At 42.7% G+C, this 18,582-nt stretch overlaps 1 long non-coding RNA gene across 1 annotated transcript; it reads left to right on the top strand.

The window, feature by feature from the left end:
• Positions 1-6,401: 6,401 nt before the first annotated feature.
• On the top strand, positions 6,402-17,361 carry Gm33938. Its single transcript, XR_880404.2, has 6 exons — positions 6,402-6,569; positions 8,609-8,644; positions 9,891-9,978; positions 10,589-10,707; positions 16,527-16,645; positions 17,165-17,361. It is a non-coding gene; the product is annotated as a predicted gene, 33938 (long non-coding RNA).
• The last annotated feature ends 1,221 nt before the right edge of the window (positions 17,362-18,582 follow it).

The following is an 18,582-nucleotide window of genomic DNA, read 5'->3' as shown; positions in this document are numbered from 1 at the left end:
TGTTAACTATATTTCTAAGTTGCATGTCCTAAAGGACAGAAACTTATGAAACGAGCCCATAAAACTCTTTAAAAGAAGCAGTTACATAAAAAAGTGGGTGGAATAGTTGTATACTTCACTACAAAATTTTATTTTGAATTTTTGACCTTAAATGCTAAGGAACTCTCTTCTGCTGAGTGTCTATGTCACCCTACAACTCGGAGTACTTATGTCTAGGTGAAATGGAAGGATCCACTTACTGGCGTATGACATGAGTCTGATCAGGTATTAATATGGGGAAGAGGGCACGTTTGTGGTTTTTCCGCAGGGTGCTGAAGGAGCATGGTGGCTGCCAGAGTGATTGGTGCAACATGCTGATTCAGGGACAAAGAATGATGCTGACTGTGAGTTTGCTGAGTGCCCTGACAATGGTAATGAGGAAGCTATACTGGGCACATGTTCCTACTCTACCACTGATACATCCAGCAGTGTGATCCACATGGGAGATTCTTATGACCAGTAAGAAAACTCCATTTCTTGGATCTCCTTGGACAAGGGAGCCAACTTATAAGACCATAACTTTCAATGCACTTGGTAACGGGATTCCCATTTGCTTTGTGAAGAATAGTATGAATAATGGGTGTATTTCTGTGTTTACTCAAATTTGGAAGAAAAACGTTTTACAAACTGTAACCGAAAGCATAGAAATGGGTGTGCCTAAATAGTATGAGGGATCTGCCCCTGACCCTTGTGACATGCGACCTTGAGAATCTGAACCCACAGAGAATGTGAAACTAGCATTTAACAAAAGTGTTAGATGGAAAGAATATTATAATCAACCCTCAATGTGGTTTAATGTTTCCAATAATATGCAAATTATTGATTGGACTGGGATTCAATCAAATATTGAACAAAAGGAGATGTCCGTAGATCTCTGGTGGAATGTTTAGGGTCACTTATATATACTATCATATCATCTGCAAAAAGTGATATTTTTACTTCTTCCTTTCCAATTTGTATCCCCTTGATCTCCTTTTGTTGTCTAATTGCTCTGGCTAGGACTTCAAGTACAATGTTGAATAGGCAGGGAGAAAGTTGGCAGCCTTGTCTAGGCCCTGATTTTAGTGGGATTGCTTCCAGCTTGTCACCATTTACTTTGATGTTGGCTACTGGTTTGCTGTAGATTGCTTTTATCATGTTTAGGTATGGGCCTTGAATTCCTGATCTTTCCAAGACTTTTATCATGAATGGGTGTTGGGTTTTGTCAAATGCTTTCTCAGCATCTAACGAGATGATCATGTGGTTTTTGTCTTTGAGTTTGTTTATATAATGGATTACATTGATGGATTTTCATATATTAAACCATCCCTGCATCCCTGGAATAAAACCTACTTGGTCAGGATGGATGATTGTTTTTGATTGTTTTGATGTGTTCTTGGATTTGGTTAGCAAGAATTTTATTGAGTATTTTTGCATCCATATTCATAAGGGAAATTGGTTTGAAGTTCTCTATCTTTGTTGGATCTTTCTGTGGTTTAGGTATCAAAGTAATTGTGGCTTCATAGAATGAGTTGGGTAGAGTACCTTCTACTTCTATTTTGTGGAATAGTTTGTGCAGAACTGGGATTAGATCTTCTTTGAAGGTCTGATAGAACTCGGCACTAAACCCATCTGGTCCTGGGCTTTTTTTGGTTGGGAGACCATTAATGACTCCTTCTATTTCTTTAGGGGATATGGGACTGTTTAGATCGTTAACTTGATCCTGGTTTAACTTTGGTACCTGGTATCTGTCTAGAAATTTGTCCATTTCGTCCAGGTTTTCCAGTTTTGTTGAGTATAGCCTTTTGTAGAAGGATCTGATGGTGTTTTGGATTTCTTCAGGATCTGTTGTTATGTCTCCCTTTTCATTTCTGATTTTGTTAATTAGGATGCTGTCCCTGTGCCCTCTAGTGAGTCTGGCTAAGGGTTTATCTATCTTGTTGATTTTCTCAAAGAACCAGCTCCTCGTTTGGTTGATTCTTTGAATAGTTCTTCTTGTTTCCACTTGGTTGATTTTGCCCCTGAGTTTGATTATTTCCTGCCGTCTACTCCTCTTGGGTGAATTTGTTTCCTTTTTTTCTAGAGCTTTTAGGTGTGTTGTCAAGCTGCTAGTGTGTGCTCTCTCTAGTTTCTTTTTAGAGGCACTCAGAGCTATGAGTTTCCCTCTTAGAAATGCTTTCATAGTGTCCCATAAGTTTGGGTATGTTGTGGCTTCATTTTCATTAAACTCTAAAAAGTCTTTAATTTCTGTCTTTATTTCTTCCTGACCAAGTTATCCTTGAGAAGAGTGTTGTTCATTTTCCATGTGAATGTTGGCTCTCCATTATTTATGTTGTTATTGAAGATCAGCCTTAGTCCATGGTGGTCTGATAGGATGCATGGGACAATTTCAATATTTTTGTATCTGTTGAGGCCTGTTTTGTGACCAATTATATGGTTAATTTTGGAGAAGGTCCCATGAGGTGCTGAGAAGAAGGTATATCCTTTTGTTTTAGGATAAAATGTTCTGTAGATATCTATTAAGTCCATTTGTTTCATAACTTCTGTTAGTTTCACTGTGTCCCTGTTTAGTTTCTGTTTTCACGATCTGTCCATTGATGAAAGTGGTATGTTGAAGTCTCCCATTATTATTGTGTGAGGTGCAATGTGTGCTTTGAACTTTACTAAAGTGTCTTTAATGAATGTGGCTGCCCTTGCATTTGGAGCATAGATATTCAAAATTGAGAGTTCCTCTTGGAAGATTTTACCTTTGATGAGTATGAAGTGTCCCTCCTTGTCTTTTTTGATAACTTTGGGTTGGAAGTCGATTTTATTCGATATTAGAATGGCTACTCCAGCCTGTTTCTTCAGACCATTTGCTTGGAAAATTGCTTTCCAGCCTTTCACTCTGAGGTAGTGTCTGTCTTTTTCCTTGAGATGGGTTTCCTGTAAGCAGCAGACTGTTGGGTCCTGTTTGTGTAGCCAGTCTGTTAGTCTATGTCTTTTTATTGGGGAATTGAGTCCATTGATATTAAGAGATATTAAGGAACAGTAATTGTTGCTTCCTTTTATTTTTGTTGTTAGAGTTGGCATTCTGTTCTTGTGGTTGTCTTCTTTTTGGGTTGTTGAGTGATTACTTTCTTGCTTTTTCTAGGGCGTGATTTCTGTCCTTGTATTTTTTTTTTTTCTGTTATTATCCCTTGAAGGGCTGGATTCATGGAAAGATAATGTGTGAATTTGGTTTTGTCGTGGAAATCTTTGGTTTCTCCATCAATGATAATTGAGAGTTTGGCTGGGTATAGTAGCCTGGGCTGGCATTTGTGTTCTCTTAAGGTCAGTATAACGTCTGTCCAGGATCTTCTGGCTTTCATAGTCTCTGGTGAAAAGTCTGGTGCAATTCTGATAGGCCTGCCTTTATATGTTACTTGACCTTTTTCCCTTACTGCTTTTAATATTCTATCTTTATTTAGTGCATTTGTTGTTCTGATTATTATGTGTCAGGAGGAATTTCTTTTCTGGTCCAGTCTATTTGGAGTTCTGTAGGCTTCTTGTATGTTCATGGTCATCTCTTTCTTTAGGTTTGGGAAGTTTTCTTCTATAATTTTGTTGAAGATATTTACTGGCCCTTTAAGTTGAAAATCTTCACTCTCATCTACTCCTATTATCCATAGGTTTGGTCTTCTCATTGTGTCCTGGATTTCCTGGATGTTTTGAGTTAGGATCTTTTTGCACTTTGCATTTTCTTTGATTGTTGTACCAATGTTCTCTATGGAATCTAATGCACCTGAGATTCTCTCTTCCATCTCTTGTATTCTGTTGCTGATGCTCGCATCTATGGTTCCAGATTTCTTTCCTAGGGCTTTTATCTCCAGCATTGCCTCACTTTGTGTTTTCTTTATTGTGTCTACTTCCCTTTTTAGGTTTAGTATGGTTTTGTTCATTTCCATCACCTGTTTGGATAGGTTTTCCTGTTTTTCTTTAAGGACTTGTAACTCTTTAGCAGTGTTCTCCTGTATTTCTTTAAGTGAGTTACTAAAGAGGTCTTATGATCCCGTGGCGGGTGTTGTGGGTAGCTGGCGAGTGTCAGCAGACTCTGTGCCCTAGCTACCCCGGTGCTGGCCGGACCGGAAGGGCGTCTTCTTTTCCTTTAATCCTTACTCTCTCCCTCAAGGTCCTGTTGACTGACTGAGTGGACTTGGTCACTTTGTGCTGTCATTCTTGGGGTATGGCACTTACCTTCATGCCTCAGTGTGTCCTCCAGACTAGCTCCTAAATTCCAGGCTGCAGGATGCATGTCTGGTTGTTAAAGTAGGAACAGAATGATACATTTTATGAGACTTCCCCACAGTGCACCTGTTTATGTCTTATTGCTAGGGAAGCTGGGAAATGTAGTCTTTCTGTCAGGATATTTTAGTACAGAAACTAAGGGGAGTAAGTCTACTGGGGTCAGAAATTAATAGTCTATGTCAAAGTAACAATATCAGTCAGGGTTCTCCACAGACCCAGAACAAATCTGAACTTTTTAAGGCTGGAAACTGAAACAAGACTTTATGTTATGATCCTGAAGCAAAATTCCTTTTTCCCAAAAGACCTCAGATTTTGTTCTCAAGACATTCAACCAATTTGTTGAAACCATCTGTTTGAACTCATTCACCAAAGATGGTCTCCTATTAGCGTCAACTGACTGCAGATGTTAATTATATCTATTAAATATTTTAAAAGCAAGCTAGTTTAGTGTTTAAACAACAAGAAAGGTTGACACATAAAATTCATCATCACAGGAGTTCAAAATTTTAATTTGTAAAATTTGTTTAGAGATTTGTTAAATCATTTTATGTGTACATCTGCGTGCCTGAGTATATGTGTACCATGTACATGCAGCTGCCTATGGAGGCCAGAAGAGGGCGTCAGATCCCCGGTACTGGAGTAATTGGTAGCTGTGAGCTGCTGAATGTGGGTGCTGGGAGTCAAATTCAGGTCGTCTGTAAGAGCAGTAAGTACTCTTAACCATGGAAACACCAATTCAAAAATTTTAAAAACACTATGGCAAAAGAGTGCCTGTCTGTGGGCTGCATTTGACTTTCATCCTGCCTGTTTGTAATCTTTATATGGTTGAGCAAGCAGGTTATCTCCTGATAGGCTTACACTGTGAATACCCTGTAACTCTACACCCTGCATAGAACCAGAATCTCACGCAGCATAACAGGAGCTCTGCAGTGAAGACACCAAGTACTGCCTCATTTCTGTGCCTGAGCTCAAGTAGACAGTCCCGATTCTCTTTGGGTTTTGTTAGGGTTTTTTTTTTTTTTATTTCTAATCACTCTGGCGATGGATCGGAGACCACCTAAAACAAAAAAATAAAATAAAATAAAATAAACCTTTTCTCTGTGACCATTCTCTAAATTCTTTTGTTTGTAAAAGCCAGACTTCTGGTGCTATCTAATAATTTAGAGAATTGGTAGAAGGATGGAGGAGATAATTAACTGGGGCCCACAAAAAGCCACAGCCTTTTCAACCTGTAATTACCAGTCATGCATGCACACTGTCCCACTCCACAGAGGAATTTGACTTCTACTCAGATCTCAGTTGTCTTTTAGTGTTGGCCTTGAAACATCCTGAAAAATGGAGACAGGCGTGGAGCTGTTTTGTCACAGATCTACACGCAGGCATGCTTTTCTCTTTCTGGTATCTGTTGTAATTGTCTTCCCTAACTGTAAAGCTTCATGCACGACATCTTTTGTCGTAATACTGCACATGCCTGCATGTTTCTTTGAGTCAGTTTGATCAGTTTAAGTACTAGATAAAGGACTAAAACAGGCTCATGTTCATTAACTTTGATAAATAAAAAGTCCTACAATTAATTGGTTTTATTCAACAGCCATCATAGAAAAATCAAAACAAGTGCAATTCAATACATCTGTGTTAGCTCCAGAAAGCAAACGTGATTTGTCTGCTTGAAGTTCTGTTTCCTATTATCTCATTTTCAAATGCAAGTCATCTTTATTGTGATTTTTTGTCTCTACTGAAAAGTCCATTAAGAGTAACTCTTGTGAGACTATGCCGGGGCCTAGCAAACACAGAAGTGGATGCTCACAGTCAGCTATTGGATGGATCACAGGACCCCCAATGGAGGAGCTAGAGAAAGTACCCAAGGAGCTAAAGGGAACTGCAACCCTATAGGTGGAACAACATTATGAACTAACCAGTACCCCGGAGCTCTTGACTCTAGCTGCATATGTATCAAAAGATGGCCTAGTCGGCCATCACTGGAAAGAGAGGCCCATTGGACACGCAAACTTTATATGCCCCAGTACAGGGGAACGCCAGGGCCAAAAAGGGGGAGTGGGTGGGTAGGGGATTGGGGGGGGGGTGGGTATGGGGGACTTTTGGGATAGCATTGAAAATGTAAACGAGGAAAATACCTAATAATAATAAAAAAAGAGTAATTTATTTTATATATTTGTGCGTATGTGTGTTTAAGTTTTCAGGTATGTCTGTGTATCATGTGTGTGCTGATGCCATGGAGCCAGAAGAGGACGTCGGATCCCCTGGGGCTGGAGTTATGGGTAGTGGTAAGTACTGTGAATGGAATCTATGTCCTCTGCTAGAGCAGCAAGCACTCTAACTGATGAATCATCTTTCTAGTACCTGAGAGTCATCATCTCTAAGGAAACATGGGTCACATAATAGCAGTCACCTGTCTGTTCTTTGGGGAAAAAATAACAAAATAGTACTGCATCCTTGAAAATTATAGAAATTATAGAATATTGATCCAATGGACCTGCTATAACTGAATTTGTGAATGGATTTTTATCCAGATAAACTTGGTTTGTTCGTTTTGTTTTTTGTTTTGTTTTGTTTTGTTTTGTTTTGTTTTGTTTTATGGCACCGCCATAGCCTTAACAAAAATGATACCCTGTAGGCTTAGATTTTTTTCAAAACCTACTTTATTTAGGATTCTTAAACTCTTTAATCTCCCTTCTAGCCCACCAAACAGAGGTGGGGGGGGGGGAGAAGGGAATAGGAAAAGGGGGTTGTGACTCTGTTTAGGTGTAGCTCCTGGGGACGATTACATTCTTCATTATCAGGATACCAGCAGTTCCATTCAATAGCAAACACCGAATCAGTAGTGGCAGCTCAATCTAACAGAAACAGCAACCTAATCAGCAGAAGTCAGCAGAAGCAGCTGGAATACCGTGAGAAGCTCTTTGGTGGGTTTCTATCTATGAAGTGAAGACCAGAGAAGAAAAGACCAGCAAAGAAGCAAAGGGTTGCACCATGTAGCAGCAACGCAAGAGCATCCTCTCGCTGTTTGCAGGGCTCCATTCATATTCCTTCTAAACATCTTGAGAGTTTTCAGCAAAACAGCACATGTCCTCTGACAAGACATCATCCAGAAAAACATCATGTGACACAGCTAACTTGTTAAAAAAACAAGAAATTTCCATTTCACTAGTCATTGAAGAGAGCGCCCTTATTTTTTTTCCTGATGGCAACTTTGGCACAAATGTAAACACTTACTTTATGGCTAATTATCCCCCTATTGTTTTCCTTTTAAGATAGACAAAATACCCACTAAATGGTTTCATATGGAATATTTTAAGAGCATGCATTCTCTTGCATGTCTTGCTCTTTTCCTACGCCTCCTCAACATTTATAGTAAGCATTGTCTTCCTTTATGACTTAAGAAAACATAATGTCACCCTTGCCTGAGGTTAGAGCTAGCTGTATAATTTGCTAAGCTTAGTGCAAAAGAAAAATGTGGGCATCCTTCTCAAAAGGCAGGAATGGGTTGCAGTAAAAGACGCTACTGTGAGGGGGGGAAATACTGATTCATGAGAAACACATACACTTAAAAGTTGCCCAAATACTATTTTATGGAATAAATGGTCTATCAATAATCTTAGTGAGGTATTACATTTCTTTTCGGCTCATGTTATAGTTAGGATTTTATCGCTATGAAGAGATGCCATGACCAGGGCAACTCTGAAGGAAAACATTTAATTGGGCTGGCTTACAATTCAGAGGTGTAGTCTATTATCATTATGGCAGGAAGCATGACAGCATGCAGGCAGGCATGGTGCTGAAGAGGTAGCTGAGAGGTCTACATCTTGATCGACAGGCAGCAGAAAGAGAGAACCACTGGTCCTGGCTTGAGTATTTTAAACCTCAAAGCCCACCCCCAGTGACACACTTCATCCAATAAGGTCACACCTACTCCAATAAGACCACACCTCCTAGTCCTTCCAAATAATGCCACTCCATAAGAACCTGTAGAGGCTACATTTCATTCAAACCACCACAACTCACTTTGCTGAAAATTCATAAAAAACTATGCTTTCTATTTTCAATAGATATGAAATTCCTATCATTTAATTTCTTTCTTCAGTAGATGTGACTGAAAGCCATGCTGGTTACTCTTGACAAATGCAAGATCACTCTTTGTAGTCTTTCATTTTAAAAAGGCTCTTTCTGTTGGCCCAAGTGATATTAGAGTATTTATAGACTGTGATACCACTGAGGTCAGTCCCCTCCCCCAGCACACCCTCTCTCCACTCTCTCCTTCTTGCTTCCTGACTCCCAACCTCCACTTTCTTTCTTTTTTTTCCAGTACTGAGAATAGAACCTGGAGCCCCATGTATGCCTGGTAAGCACTCTACCATTAACGGCATTTCCGAGCCCCTACTTCCAATTTCTGATTAATTCTTTCAAACCGAAATTTTAGTATTTCTATAGTTGTTGGTTCTCATGGGAAAACAAATTCTAGGCAGATTTAAACTCTTTATTCAAATTCATTTTGTATCAGTATGGATTTAATTTTAAGTATAAGTACATACAATGCCATGTTTATGTTTCTGCTAAAATGAAGAAACATAAATGTTTCTTTAAAATTATGGAAGCTGAAGGTGCTATCATGGTTTGCATACAATCCAAAAGGTCTGTTTGTGTATTCTGCCATTGCTTCTGCAATTACAAAGAAAAAAAATTAAAATTGTCTTCTTTGTAAGCAGCTGGTTCTTTATATAAAGCTAATGAATGCTGAAGAGTGAGCTCAGCAGGACAAGCCCTTGCTGCTCTTGCAGAAGATTTCAATTTGGTTCCCAGCACCCACATCAGGTGGCTCACAGTTGCACGTAACTCCAGCAAATCCTTGGCGTTAACTCAAAGAAACAGTCTATAAATCAGCACCTTCCTTTCCACCACAGTTCTCCTGTCAGAGGCAGGAGTCCTCCCCCATACCTTTCTTTCTGCGTTACACGTTAGAGATGTCAGACATTTGGTTTAACACATACATTGCTGCTCTTTCGTGTCACACCAGGAACATGTAGACTTGGGAACTAGTATTCCTTTACTGAAAGACACTGAAGTGATCGAGAGAGGTACACAACCTATTGGAACTGCTTATGGGATCCAGGAGGAGGTAACACCATTAGTGCCTCCTGTTCCCACTCCACAAAAGTGCCCTTGGGTAAACTTCCTGAGTGTGGGGAGAGTCAGCCTGGGTTTTCCTTCTCTTCAGAGACTACTGGTGACTTTCCAGTTGCCCCTTTTGCCCCTTAAGAGAAGTTCTTTCCAAGACCCAAGATGAAAAAATAGCTTTTTTTTTCTTACCTTACAAAGGTGACTTTGTAATATTATGTTGGATCACCCTATGAAATACCGATGAGTAGGAAATCTAAGTCGAACATCCACTGTGTGGAGGGAAAGAGCTAAAGACAGAGAGTAAGAGCTATACCGTTACAACTGTTAGCTTTCCGGTTGACACGTTGGAGAGCTCGCACTCTGCCAAGGAGCAGAGAGGATCTTTCTTGTGTTACTTGTTTGAATGCTCTGTGGAGTCATGCAACAGGCCTGGCTACCCTAAGGCAGGTTAATGACTCTTTCTTCTGTAGACAGGTATGCTCCTCAACTGCCTGGGCCACGCAGGAAGAGCTTCACATCTTCAAAGGCGTTAAAAATGTCCCTAGCCTCTGTGCAGGGGTGAGTGCATGTGTGTGTGTGTGTACGTGTGTGGGAGGGTCCCTCATTACTTGTCACGGGGCATGCCAAGCTAGTTGGCCCGTGAGTTTCTGGGGATTCTCAAGTTTCCACCCCCCATCTTGTCCTAGGAGTACTGGGATTATAGACACCCTACCTCAGTTGCTTTTTGTGTGTTTTGGGTTCCCAAATTCAAATCCTCACACTGACAAGAGCTGTGCCCACTGAGCCAGCACCCTTCAAATGCCTTTCTGATCTTTGAATATCAGAGTGTATTCTATGAATGCCAAAAATTACGTATGGCAAGTCGCATGTTACTCATTTCTTCTGACACACCCTCAGACACTTCTGCTTCTAAGCAGTCACATCCTATGCAAGACCTTGCAGGAGGTGCAATTCAGGGAGTGGAATGAAATAAATAAATATATATATATATATATATATATATATATTTAAATCTCATGTCCTTCCTTGAAAAAAAAAACCAGAAACAAAACCTAACCACTTGCGGATCTGAAGTTGTTCTCCTCAGAGGGGAAAGCACTGAAGCACATTAAACCCTGATGATGAATGGAGGAAACTCTGTCTAGTCTGGTGTGCTTTGTAACTCTAGCACACAAAGAACATGCCTGGAGGATAAAAGTGCAACGCCGTGTAATGAACTCGGCAAGAACAAGGTCATCGGGGACACAGCTAAGTAACGTTTCAAATGAGGCACTCAGGGTGACTTTGGTAAGCTACAGTAAGTTGATAAGTTGGTTTTTTTTCTTTCTTAAATGTCTTAGATTCCAGGTTTCCTCCATCTACCCGCTTTTTAGCGTGCTCTCACCAAACATTCCTAGTAGAAGGTGTCTGGTGGGAAGGGAACCATTTCCCCTCTTTGCCTCTTCATCTCCTTTGCTTTATCCTCTGGTTCTATGAGTAACCTAAAATCTACCTAAACTTTCTCGCATGTCTTTTTTTTTAATTACATTTATGTATTTATTTGTGTGTGTACGCATGTGCTTGCATGGCGTGTAGAGACCAGAGGGACGCCATTCAGGGGTTGGCCCTGTCTTTCCACACAAGCTCAAGAGCAAGCACCTTTACCCTCTGAGCCATCTTGTGGCCTTGCTTCCACACCATAAGAGCAAAAATCATGAAAGGAAACCATATAGACAATTTTAGATGAGAAGCGAGCGAGACGCATTGGAGGTACAATCTGGTCACAAGTGTGTGGGAGGGAGAGATGAAGCAGTAGCTAACTCCTGGTGAGTTAAAACCCAACTTTTATAATCCTTCATGCTGGGCCAGAGCTGCACTAAAAACTGTCCTCGTAGCCCAGACACAAGCCACAATCCTACCCTCTTACTAGGTTACAGTGATTTCTCCAGTGGGGCTTGTTTTTAAACCTCAAACATCTTATACAATCTACAGGGCAGAAAGGTCATGACTGGGGTCAGTAGGCCACTGGGAGCAGGTCCCAAGGTCAGGAGCTAAGAAATCTCAAAATGCTGACCTTCTTTTGATTTAGTTTCTATGGGAACACATACTAAAGTTACAGGCTTCAAGTTAAAGACCCACTGTTCTCCTCGGCAGACATGGTTTAATGTCAACATTTGGAGAGGTTTCACTCAGTCTCCCACGAATGCTGCTTTCCTCTTATGAGAACCTGTTTTTAAAAAAATGTGGGTGCTATTATAGGTCTGCTGGTCCCTGCTGACAAAATACTTCTTTCGATTGTTCAGCTTTTATTCCTTTCTCAAAATGATTTCAAGAGTCTTAGTAGTCTAAACACCCAAACAATGACTGCTTTTTACATATCAATATAAACCACATTTAACCTTTTTTTTAAATTAAATTTACATGTACTTATTTCGGGGAGGGGCATGCCACAGCTCATATGTGGACGGCAGAGGACAACTTGTGGAAGGGAGCTGTCTCCTTCCACCGTGTGGGTCCTGGGACCAGGCCCTGGGATTACAGCTGTACTAGTCCATACCTGGCTTCTTACGTGGGCAGTGTGGATCCAATGCAGGTCTTCACACTTGCGGAGCGGGCACTTTCCCGACGAGCCGTCTTCTCAGCTCCCTCCCTGGGCAGCTCTTCATAATCCTGTTCTCATTTGAATGACTAAATCTTGCCTTGCCCCAAACTGACACATTTCATGCCTGAAATCTTCCTAGGAGAGATTTGCTATTAGAGAAAAAAAAATAGATGAAGTGTGTTCTACGCATTATTTATGGATTACTGTCATCTCCACTGTGTCTTGTCCATTTCTTAGAAAAACTTAGGTCAAACTAATTATAGAGAGAAGTTGAGGGGCTGGCAGGCTGCATCCTGTTGGGGGCCAGGTTGACATCTGTGGCACTTGTTATCACCGAGGACATGCAGATGTGCACCGTCTGAGCTGCAGCCTGAAGCCACGTAGATGTCTGTATGCCATGCTGGTGCCAGGAGCCTACAGTGTCTCCTGAGGCCACGGCTCCATGGAGCTGCTAAGGACCACTCCTGGCTCCATCTTCCTGATCTGGTTGGGGTCTGTGTTGATGACTGTGGCCTGTGTTGCCACCAAAGGCCCTGTGGATGTCTATGGGCCTTGCTGCTAATGGTCATATTGATGTGAATGATCTGTTGTTCCACCTGAGACCACATTGCTATCTGTAGTTCCAGCAGCCTCCGAAAGGCCCTGTCTGGGGCCATGCAACTACTGTGTTCTGTGCTGTCACTAGAAATCATGTGGAGGCTCCAAGATTCATGCTTCTACCGACTATACAGGGCAAAGAGGCTACGTTTGCTGTGACATTGGTGACTACAGACACACTTTGAGAGGAAAGGACCCGGAAGGCTTTGGGACAGCCTGTGTACCTACCCAAACCTCCCTACTCCAAAGTAACAGCCGAGACAGTCAGTCACCAAAGAGAACTCTTAAAGAGTGTGCCAGGGAAGCTGAAGCACAGCTCTCCACAATGGTGGCTTCTGGTGGGGGAGGAGAGGGGGAGGACTCAGTTCTATTGAAGGGGCAGGCCACTGGGAGTTCCACCATGCCACAGTGAGTGTATAGATAACACATAAATTAGACTTTCTTTTCTTATTTTTATTTTTCCTTTTTGGGGGGAGGTCACAAGAAGGGGCAGATGGTGTGCGTGATGTGAAATTCCCAGAAAATCAATAAAAGCATTACGTGTGCTAAAAAAAAGTCATACTAATTAATGAATCCACCCAGCCATAGTATTTGAGAGTGACATTTTCCTACACACAAACCAAACTGGATTTCTTTCTCCCCCCTACACACCCCTTTTTAAAAAACATTTTTTTTTTGGTATTCTCCCATATATTATGTCCCTCCACCCCCCTACCCCCAATCCACCCATCCCCACCAAACACCTGAGCAGAACAACATAAAGAAGAAACGGTATTTATCGCTACAGGTTTCTAAGCTCTCAGTTCACGGTGAGCTGGCTTTGTGGCTTTCAGGTCAGTATTGTGTAGCCGTTTCCTCCAGGATGGACATGATCGCTACTCTCTTGAATCAGAGCAGCTCATGAGATTGGTCTTATTAATGTTCCCTTATGGAGGAAGCAGGAAGCTCATACAACCCTTATAAGACCTCTCTCTCTTCCCCTCCCCTAAAGTTACAGAAGTGGTTAACAGAAACCAGGGGTCAGCTCCTTGGTACTACAGCTGCCTATAAAGTGCCCAGGTGACTCACCATCGATATTTCATGCATCATCTATGCTATAGAGCAGCATAGCGTAGCTTCGGTAGCATAGCTTCCTGTGAGCATCTGTGCTGTAAATGAGACTCTCTGGTGGTGTAGCCACCTATAAGCTACCCAAGGGACTTCCTGGTGCTAAAGCAGCCTTTGACGCAACCACTTATGCCCCGGTGAGCAACCACGAGAGACTTATCATCTACAAGGTCAGTAGCCGTGGACTGTCTCTAGGAGGTGGGAGGGAGGGATCATGGTGCAGCTATGGTCTTCCCAGGGTGGGAAGGCTTGCCATCTTCCGGTAGCAGCAGTTGTGTGGTCTGGGTGATAAGACATGCCACTGGGGGTTGGAAGGAGAGTTCAGATGGTGAAGTGCCCACATGCAAGCACGAGGACCTGAGTTTGATATGCAGAACCCATGTTAAAAAACAAAATCTGGGTGTGGGGTGTGTGCCTGTGATTCCAAAACTGGGGTGGGGGAGGGTTGGGGGGGAGGGGGAGAAAGAAAAAAGAGATACCCAGGGCTCTCTGAGAAGCTAGCATAGATGGGCAAGTTCCAGGCTAGACAGGGATCCTATCTCAAAAATAAAAAAAAAGATAGATGTCACCTGAAAAATGCTACCCTAGATCGTCCTCTGACTGTTATAGGCATGCACACGTGTGCCCATATGTGTATGTATATGTGTGTATGTATATATGTATGTGTGTGTATATATATATATATATATATATATATATATATATATATATACACACATACATATGACTGATTTTGAGCTGTCTGCTCAGTGAGGCAAGAGATCTTGTGGGGTGAGAACTACTCCTCTGACAGTGTGAACAAGGTTGCCTGTTGTAGTGATGTGCAGGGCAACTGGAGACTCCACGCTGAACTGCAGATTTGTTGGTTCCTGCTTAGTGTTCAGAGCACATGGGTACAGATGTTGGCGCAGCCCTCCAAAGCACAGGGGTTATGACAGTCAGTGGCTACATGCAGAGACGACAGAGTGATAGAGGTGAGGACTGCACCAGTCCTGGGTGAGGCCACTATCACTCCTCCCTGCAGGGTACACCGAGTGTATTTCTTTCCTGTAAGAGGTTGATTTGGGGTGATGTTTTCAGTGTGAAGTGTTACTGGGGGCTTGTGTTAATAAATTAGTTAGCTAGCTAGTTATTGGCTTTTGAGATGGGATTATCTCTGTGTAGCCCTGAATGTCCTGGAACTCACTCTGTAGACCAGGCTATCCTTGAACTCAGAGATCTGCCTGACTTTGCTGGGATCAAGTACTTAAACTCATGGTCTCCAGCTGTTGGTGATGTCTTGAGAGGCTATAGAACCTTTAATTGATAGAGGCTCATCAGTGGAAGGCAGGAATTGGGGCAGGCTTTGAGGCTGACTGTCAGGCCTGCTTCCTGTCTCCCCTGTCTCCTGATCTGCTACATGGCAATCTGGTATCTGCTGCTGTGTGTTTCCACCACTACAGAACTACCTGCCACTATGTCTTCCTCACCATGAAGGCTATCTCCCCTCAAGCTGTGAGCCCAAGAAACCTCTCACAGAGATGAGGAAATATAGGCTGGCTCACCTGATGCTTCACACTTCACACTTCACACCCAGCAGGGAGTTTTGCCTTGGGGTGTCAACTGCAGGGAGAGTCACATGCTTGGGCAAACCAAGCCTGTAAATTTGCAAGATTACTTATCTAGCCTAAGGCGCTATTGGCCAGAGGTAGCCCCCGTGAGGTCAGACAGCTTACTTACAGAAACTGACTGGATGGTGAAGGGTTAAATGGGGTGATGACGCTATCTGTACTACTGTGCCCAACACTGCTCTTTTGAAAGAACAACAAACACACAAGGGAGGAATCTTTTCAGGATGTATTGGACCCTGCTAACATTTTGTAAGTATCCTCTTAGCTGATGAATTCCAAGGCCAAATTCACACTTCCTTAGAACAAGACAGCCAGGGACCTTCAGAGAGCCTGCTCAGTCTGAGAGAAAAGATTTCACTATCCAGTGCTAGACTCTAAGTGTCTTAGAGATCTGGAGAGGCATTTGAGAAGAACAGCCGTTAAAGGGTTTCAAAACAGAAGCACTCTGCCTGGATTTAGGGGACACCCAGACGCCGTAGGGTTATGGAATGAATATCCCTGTGACAGGTGCAGGTTACTGAACTATAGTTATCAACAAGGGAGGCTTCTGGGTCCGCCCACTCCTACACAGATCACAGGCTATTGCCACCGCTGCTGTTTGCATGCCAGAGCTAGACTGTAAGTCTCTATGGCTGGAAACCTTGCGCCCTCTGGTTGAAGGTTCTGGATAAATCCATCTGACACTGAAATGGAAGGTTCCTCACTGGTGGCTGGCTTTCATAGTGCTGTAAGGTACTTAGCCAATTACTGAGTGAAACAACCATCCTGCTCAGCTGTGGACTGGCTCCACATACTAATGCCACCCACAAGCCAGGCAAGACGTGCGTGGCCCCAGGAGCAACAGCGGCACAACTGTCTGGGCACAAACAACTACCTTCCAGTTGGATTTAAGATCCACGCCAGAGAGAGAATCCAGGATTGAGACTTTAAGCCAAAACAAAAACGTGTGGCTGAGGAAAGTCATAGACTCAATGGGGAAGTTACTACTATTGTTTAGTTAATGAAATGTGTTGTGCCTGTGGTCTTCTAAACATTTATATTCCTGGCCATAAATTATCACTGCTGCTGGCCTTGGTCAGGGTAGCAGTTATTGCAAAATGTCGTAACTAGTCGCATTGCCTAGAAAAAGTGACTGCTGTTACTGTGGTAGAGTGGGTCAATGTTTAGCCTTCAATGGAAGAAAATAATTATATACCTTATCACCTCTCTAGGGCCCAAGGAACATGCGCATTGTAGGCATGGAAAGAATGTAGGAGCAAGATGTAATGGCATTGTGATGCTTTACCCAGTGAGTTGGATGTCCTCACTGCCATCTTGAATCAAAGCAACCGTAAGTACCCACATGAGATCCTTATCATGTTAGGCCTAGTAACATTCCCTCATGAGGGCCATAGGGAGGTTTCCCAAACTCATAGGTTCATAAGGCCATCCCTTTCCCAAGTTTATATAAAGGTTAAATAGTCAGTTGTGGGATGCAAAATATTTGTTTCTTTGTTTGAGACAGGGTTTCTCTGTGTAGCTCTGGCTGTCTTGGTACTCACTTTGTAGACCAGGCTGGCTTTGAACTCAGAGACCCACCTGCCTCTGCTTCCTGAGTGCTAGGATTAAAGGCATGCACCACCACGGCTGGCATAGTAGTTACTCATAAGTTGTTCAGGGGACTTTTCTATGATGCAAATACCATGGGTAGGACTTGGAAGTGGTATAGCTTCAAGCTGCCCAAGGGACTGGTGGTGTAGCTGCCACCCATGTACAATGGTTCACTGAGCAAGGTTTAGATGTAAGGATTTTTAGTCTGTTGGTACCTTTTCTATCTGGGGTGAATAAGTGTTTCTTTACATCTTCCTAGGAGAAGTCTCATGACAGCAAGCCAGAAACATCCTGGTGGCCGGGCATGCCAGAGGAAATGTACTCACTTCAAAGAAGGCAGGAAGCAGACAGAGTTGAGAAACTGCCAAGGGACAAACAAACAAAGATTGCCATAGAGAGCTTTGTCTTCAACAGACCCCACCTATTAAAAGTCCATTTGAACAGCTAGTAATTTAATCAATGGACTAACTTATGAGCCAATCATCTCTTTAAAAAACTGTATGTATGGTGTTATATGCCCTGGAACTGGAGTTACAGACAATTGTGAGCCATCAGGTGGATGCTAGGAATTGAACCTGGATCCTCTGGAAGAGCAACAAGTACTCTTAACTGCTGAGCCATCTCTCTAGCCTTCCAACCAACATTTAAAAGACCCGGTAGATACAAGCAACCCTCTAACACACAAACCTCTGGGAGATACTTATCTATCCTACCCATAAAAGTTTGCAGTAATAATCACACATAACACTAGAAATACCACACAAACACAACTTTGTGCAGACAAGAAACTCATGCTCACGCTAAAGAAGATGCTAGTGTGTGGGATGAGTTACAGCTGAAAACAAAGGCTACTTTCAGCACGTTGCTGTAGTAGCACAGCATCTGAGGTAGCTCAGCATCGCTTCCTCCTAACCTGACAGTGTTGCTGTCACATCCTAGGAGGTGAGAATTTGCACATCAAGCTGTTTCTGAGTCACCCACATGAAGAGTTTATAAACCTGTATGATACGCTCCCTTTTGGGAAATTTTCATAAACACAAAACACAGTGTTGATTTTGGACTCTTCAGATGTAGCATGGTTCTCAGGTATGTGGTACTGTTCAGACCCCATCCAACACCCACACTACTTTATTCACAGCCTCTCTCTCTCTCTCTCTCTCTCTCTCTCTCTCTCTCTCTCTCTCTCTCTCTCACACACACACACACACACACACACACACACACACACACACACACACACACACACACGCCCACTTTCTTATTTTCCTGAGAGAAGGTCTCATGCATCCCGTGCCGGTCTTGAACATGTTATATAGCCAAGGATGACCTTGGAATTCTGATCGTCCTGCCTCCATTTTCCAGTTCTGGGATTACAGGGATTCACAACTAGACCTGGTTTTATACAACACTGAGGTTCAAACTCAGGGACCCAGGCATGCTAGGCAAGTGCTTTAGGACCTGAGCCACAGCCCAGCTCTGTTGTGAGCCCTTCTCTAGTCCCTCTTTCACCTTCACTTACAGGTGATGTGCTTGGGCAAGGAAAAAGAGGAAGAGAGAGAGGAGAGTGTGCAAGGGACAGCCAAGGGCGGGGGTGTAGGCCCTGCAGCTCTCTCATATACTGCCAGGGCCCCACAGATGTACGCCACCATACAAACCCTCAGTTGAAACTATGTTACA

Source organism: Mus musculus, chromosome 5 (assembly GCF_000001635.26).
Source record: "Mus musculus strain C57BL/6J chromosome 5, GRCm38.p6 C57BL/6J".
Taxonomy (NCBI): Eukaryota; Metazoa; Chordata; class Mammalia; order Rodentia; family Muridae; genus Mus; species Mus musculus.
Note: the sequence above shows the minus strand (reverse complement) of the source record. Positions and strands in the feature narration are given on the sequence as shown.